This window comes from Lepeophtheirus salmonis, chromosome 13 (genome assembly GCF_016086655.4).
Source record: "Lepeophtheirus salmonis chromosome 13, UVic_Lsal_1.4, whole genome shotgun sequence".
Lineage (NCBI taxonomy): Eukaryota > Metazoa > Arthropoda > Copepoda > Siphonostomatoida > Caligidae > Lepeophtheirus > Lepeophtheirus salmonis.
Genome location: NC_052143.2, coordinates 28667444 through 28673448, shown reverse-complemented (window position 1 = coordinate 28673448; position 6005 = coordinate 28667444). Strand labels below are relative to the sequence as shown.

General features: G+C 28.3%; 1 long non-coding RNA gene across 1 annotated transcript; it reads left to right on the top strand.

Moving 5' to 3' along the window:
- Window positions 1-2499: 2499 nt before the first annotated feature.
- On the top strand, window positions 2500-3361 carry LOC121128068 (uncharacterized). Its single transcript, XR_005868023.1, has 3 exons — window positions 2500-2639; window positions 2695-2826; window positions 2892-3361. It is a non-coding gene; the product is annotated as an uncharacterized lncRNA (long non-coding RNA).
- Window positions 3362-6005: the final 2644 nt, after the last annotated feature.

Here is a 6005-nt window from a genome sequence, read left to right as displayed (position 1 = left end):
TTTATGGAATCTTTATTGCATATGTAATGGTAATGAATCTGTTTAAACAGCCATGTTATAAATCGAAATAGATTTGTTAAGTATATATTTTGCATTCACTTCTTTTTACATATGTATGCAATTATAGAGCAATAAAAAACTATTGTTTGAATTATTTTCTCAGCTCCCTATTTAAAAAAAATAAAAAATGAAATCCCCTTAATGGGAACTCATAAATTCTCAAAATTATAAAACAAAACATTATGCTTTTTATGTGAACGATATAAAATATAGATAGTTACTATGACACCAGTGGCTGGCTTCCTTTAGTCATTTGTTTATTTTGTACTATCCTAACGATCAAATATTTTTTGTTGTGTACAATGTTGTGTGTATGTTATAGTTCTCTACTTTTTGCCTTTGTTAAGTGAATAATAGAATATGTATGCAGATAGCGTGTATGATCCTTATAAATCATATCGGTATGAATACTTAAATAGACGTTTAATCTATTTTTGCTTAATTTCATTACTTTTTGCATTAAGCATTTTATACAATCTATATTTCAATTTAATAGTAGGATCAAAATAATTATTGAATTCAATACAAACACATATATATATTATCTGTTTATAAAAATGTAGGCAAAGTTTCACAACGAATTAAGCACAGGCAATATTATAGTCCAATGAAGCACGTTTTACATAATCTTCTCCTTTTTTCTAGAGTAAATAGCTAAGATCTTTCCTCAAGTGAAAAAAAAGTAACTTTAAAAGTTCGCCGATGGCGTTATATAATGGACAAAACGTCTCGCATTCAATGAGATAAGGATTGCTCATCTCGTCCTTGGTCTGACAAAAGCCACAGTAGTGCTTATTTTCTTTAAAAAAAAATTCGCCCTTACTTCTAGAGTACGGCAAAGTATTCTATACTTTAGGGATTTTTCTGATAAAGAAAGTAAGGATTTTTTTAGAATACTCATGTTCTTTCTAACAAAATAATTTATTGCCTTTCTCTCCAGGTATTTAAAAAAATGATCACATGTCAGAGTTTGATAGGATTTTCTAAGATCTTACGTATTAAAACAAATATAATTGAAGACGTATTGGTAATGTAGGTCTTGGAACTGGTATATAGCTCCCAAAAGTTAGTTCGTATCGTGGGAAGCCATTTTGTTTATGAGTTCATTTGAATTTGCTGTTTCACCTGCAAAATTGACTCCACTCGTACCAGTGATGAGCAAGTCAACTTAACTATTCAACTGGTTAAGTTAAAGTTAATTATTATTTTATTTTTTATAACTAGTTGAATTAAAGTTAATTTCGATTTCTATGAAAATTAACTAGTCAAGTTTATGTTAATTAAATTTAACGTCATTTAAGTTAAATTAACTCACCCAACCTTGGTTAAGTTAAAATTAATTTTGATAAAAAAAAATAGCAATTTAAGTTAGTCCATCGAGATATTTATCAAGGTTTTATAATAAAGATTATTATGTGGCTCTCTTTGGCTGAAATTTTCTCCACTTCCAATTGAACGATCAAGAAAAAAAATACAGATTCAAGTTACTACTTAATAAGAAGTCAAAGACAGCTAAAATTTAAAAATTTTGAGTTTCCATCTAATTTTAAACTATATGTCAAATTTAATTGAATATCAGATATAATATAATTAACTAGTTAAGTTTAAAATTAACATTAACTTGCCCCACTCTAACTTGTGCGGACCTTCATACCATAGAGAGAACCTCTGGTAGGAAATTTCTATATAAGGGACTTCTCGAAAGAGCAGAAGATATCGACTGTTATGCTCCACCTAATTGCACTATCAAATAGGAACATATTTTAAGCTAAATATATGAAAAGGGAAATATACAGTGTGTCCCTGCCAATCTTTAACGAATATTCCCAATCTCATTTCTATCGAGATTCGCAAAACGTACAAGTAGTAAGATAATGAGACTTTACAAGTTTATTTTAAAGCCCTTACAGGTCTTTTTCACGTATTCCTCCGACGTGTTAGCCCATTTCTTCTCTACAACAGCTTTTAAAACATCTATATTTATATGGGAGGTGACTCAAGCCTTCTTCTTGGTCGAGCCCAAGAGACCATAGTCAAAAGGGTTGCAGTCAAGTGATGAAGACAACCACATTAACCAGATTTACAAAAAATAAATAATAAGAATAATAAAAAATAGGACCAAATCTCCTTATAGATTGTTGATTCCATTCGTAATTCAAAAGTTAATGTAATAGTTTTGTCAGGAAAAAACAAAAACTTGGTGTTGATGTGTTTGTTATAATGGAAGGCAAATGCTTTTAAATATGAATAAAAAACAACTCAATTTGTCAATGTTACAGTAATACGTGAATTATTTTTTTGTTCAGAATTTGTTATCTTTATTAACAATCTTATTAACTTATAGTCCATTTATTTTTGTAATTGCTTTTAGCAAAAAAAAAAAAAAAAAAAAAAACGAAACAATCATTTTCATAATACACTTTTAATCAATTTGACCTCATTCAAGTGACAATTCAAATACATTTGAAGTATTATTTACAAGTGTAATGTGTCATAAATCATTTTTTTTACATTTGTAATGAGCCTTTTTGAAAGTGTGAGAAGATATTTGTTTGATATTGCATCAGCAAACACGCTAGGTAGGTAATTAGTCCTCGACAAAGATACATAAATAACTTAGTTATTATTTTGCAGCCCGGTACTGATTGATCCACGGCCCAAATGTTATGGAACAATGCTCTAAATTATTACACTGTACATTACATCAATAGTTCTCAAACTGTGATAATTGGAGAAACATTAAAAATAGGTTAAGCCTCCCCTATTGTAAGCATATTCACACATCAACTAATCAGTATTAGGTGATGATTATAATTATTTCCAACCCACAGATCAGTTTTAAGATCTTCAGTTGATCAACTCCTTAAGATAATAAACCCATAAGCCTACTTCCTTTCTTTATTATCTATAAATAATTATGCTGATATTAACAAAAGTATTAATTCAAGTGTATCATCTGTACCCACCTTCTCCTCGTGCTCTCACAAAAGAACCATCTCTAATTATCTATTATATCAGGTTTTGAATTTCAACAATCAATTTTGAAAATGTAAATAAATGTATCGTCGTTAAATGTAAAATAAATCCAAATGTATAAAGTTTAGAAAAGAGAATCCGAATTTATAGGTGAATTATGATGAGCTTATTAATTTTTGTATTTTATTTTTGGGGATTAAAACCTTTTGTAATTATTTTGCATTCATTTGATGTATCTTTTTTGTAATGTAAAAAAACCATATTGTTAGTTTGAATGTTAAACATGTTTTGTTTTTTAATAAAAAAAATTGATTTATTGAATGTATTTTAAATATGTATGAAAATTAACATTATTTAAATGTTGCCATAGAGTGATAATAAAAACTTCATTCAAATATTTTACCCACCTCCTCTGCATATAAAACACGTATATGCATGTAAATATTAAGTCTTACATAAATAATATGCATGAACCCCTCTTCCTTAGTATGCCTACATATATACACTCCTCTTTCTCAAGATTGATTACAAATGAAGAAATGATGTTATAATTTGACAAAGACACTGCATAGCAATTTAATTAATTAATCATTTCACATGTGTTAAATTGTATAGTTTTATGAGGAAAGAAAAGAGAAATACGCATAGAGAAGGGGAAATTTTCTCTCATTTGGAGAAAGCCTCATTTTTATTTTTTCTGTAAATAGTAGAGAAAATAGGGAAAACTCATTATTTACTTAATCTATTTACTAAATGATAGTTTTAAAGATGTACCTTCATGTAGTAGTATTGATTTAAGAAACAATTTCTTTAACAAACTCATTTTAAAATAAAGAATCTATGGAATTAGGGAGATAAAATAAAAAAATATATTGAGTTCATTTGCTAAAAAAATTACATAATAATTCATATTATTTTTATGTATACTTTTTTTAAACCATCCGTCAAAGTTATTATTCAACTAATCTGTTTTTTGTTTAATATATTATTGGCTCAAATGATTATAGATTGGGAACCCAAACCCATTATTCTTAATTACAATGTTTCATTACACAACCAAATGACAGCTGAAATAAAAATAAACAAGTTTTGTTTTTATTCCATGTCTCCAAGTGCAAAAATATGAGGGCAACAAGATAAAAGTCAACACCTGTCCGATCTCCTCTTCACCGGAGTAAGTGACAAGAAATTTTTTAAGACCTTCGGCATCTCCATCCCGACTCCCTACAACATCAAGAAGTCCATTACAGCCCCATACATACAGGAAGAACCAAAAATTATCAATCAACACTATGGGTGAATTTTGTCCTGCCTTCATGTTGCCCTCTTCTAGTCTTGATCTCCAACCCCTGGACTTTGTTTGAGGTGTCTTGGATAATAATATCTGCCTCTTATACTATTTATGCTATCTTAGAGCTGCCATCATGACGGTGTGGTAGAACTTAGAAACGACCTTCATCGTCAAGAGCTGCCAGTCTGTTCTCAGGCGTGTAGAGGTTGTTATTGCGTCGATAGGAGGACATATCGAATAAAAAGTAAAGCTAAATATATCACAAATTGGTTTTGACTCATCTTTTCTTGATTCCTTAAAAACCTTGACATTTTTTTTTGTCATTTAGTCTTGCTACTGCAAGTTTTCTGTCCCCACTCTGAAGATGTTTGGATAATGAAAATATCTTAAGGCATAAAACATTGATTAAACCTAAATCGTGCAATAAATAGTCTATTTAATTCGTAAATAATGGATTTAAATAAAGTAAAAACTCTAATTTATGCACAGTAAGATCCATATTTTAAAATTTGATCTAATATAGATGAATCTGGTAATTTAAAATTCCTCACACTATTTTATGAAATAAAAAAGGCATACACAATATATAAAAATCAATTTTTCTCTTTCTCTTCTTTTATGCGTTTATGTTGGTTCCTCACATAGACCTAATAGTATAACATCCAATTGCTTTCTTTTTTTACACTGACAAAGAATAAGCAGCTTAGCAACAGGTCAACTCCGTATGTATTGAAATATGAAATAGTACAAATTATAGATTAATTATATGAAAAGTTGTACCGAATTATATTACAATCTTTTTACTATTATATATATTTTATACTTCCTCATTTTTTTTCTTCAGATTTGTTATGTGGACTTTCATGTAATAGGAATGAATATCTTGTTGAAAGCAATTCCATTTACAACTTCGTTGCTACTTAATAGCTTTATTTACCTAAATAATTACATTTATTTATTTCAAAGTTGTTGTTTGACGTCAAAGAGATACATATTATATCTGTTTATGTATTTAAATTGAAAGATAAATATTATTTTATTAGAGTAGAATAAAAATATGGCAATTCATCTTTTTCATCATTAGAGTTTTGTATCAATATTAAACGAAAGTATGTATATATTTTGTCAAATTTATTTTATAATATTAAATTTTTTGACATTAAAACCTATTATATTATCCCAGTATTTAACTTTTAAGCAGGGATATTTCAAAACGTATACTCTGAAATAGTGCAGATTTTACAAGTTTCAATACTTGAAACGAACCTTTAAGTATCTTAAGAGTTGGTAGTAATGTTGACAAAGAGTAACTCTACAAAAAAAAAAAATATTTAAAAATATATATAGGAGGAAATATGAAAATGAAACTAATGATAATTTTTAATATGATGGATACTTAATTAAATAAAGTATTAAAAAGTTATATATATATTTTGTAGTTATGGATATATAAGCATTAGGATATTTCGTTTCGAATAAAAATGATACATTGTATGTAGAATCAATATATATACCGTGTGTGTCATTCATTAAGTGAATGAAACTTTGGAATGGTTTTATTGACTTTAAAATAATTTGCAGAATTTTTCCCGCTTGGATTAACAAGTGACTTGCAATACCTTCAGGCGTAGGATTGGGACCAGGGTAGAGAGCAAGCAATGGCCCCTATGAGATTTAA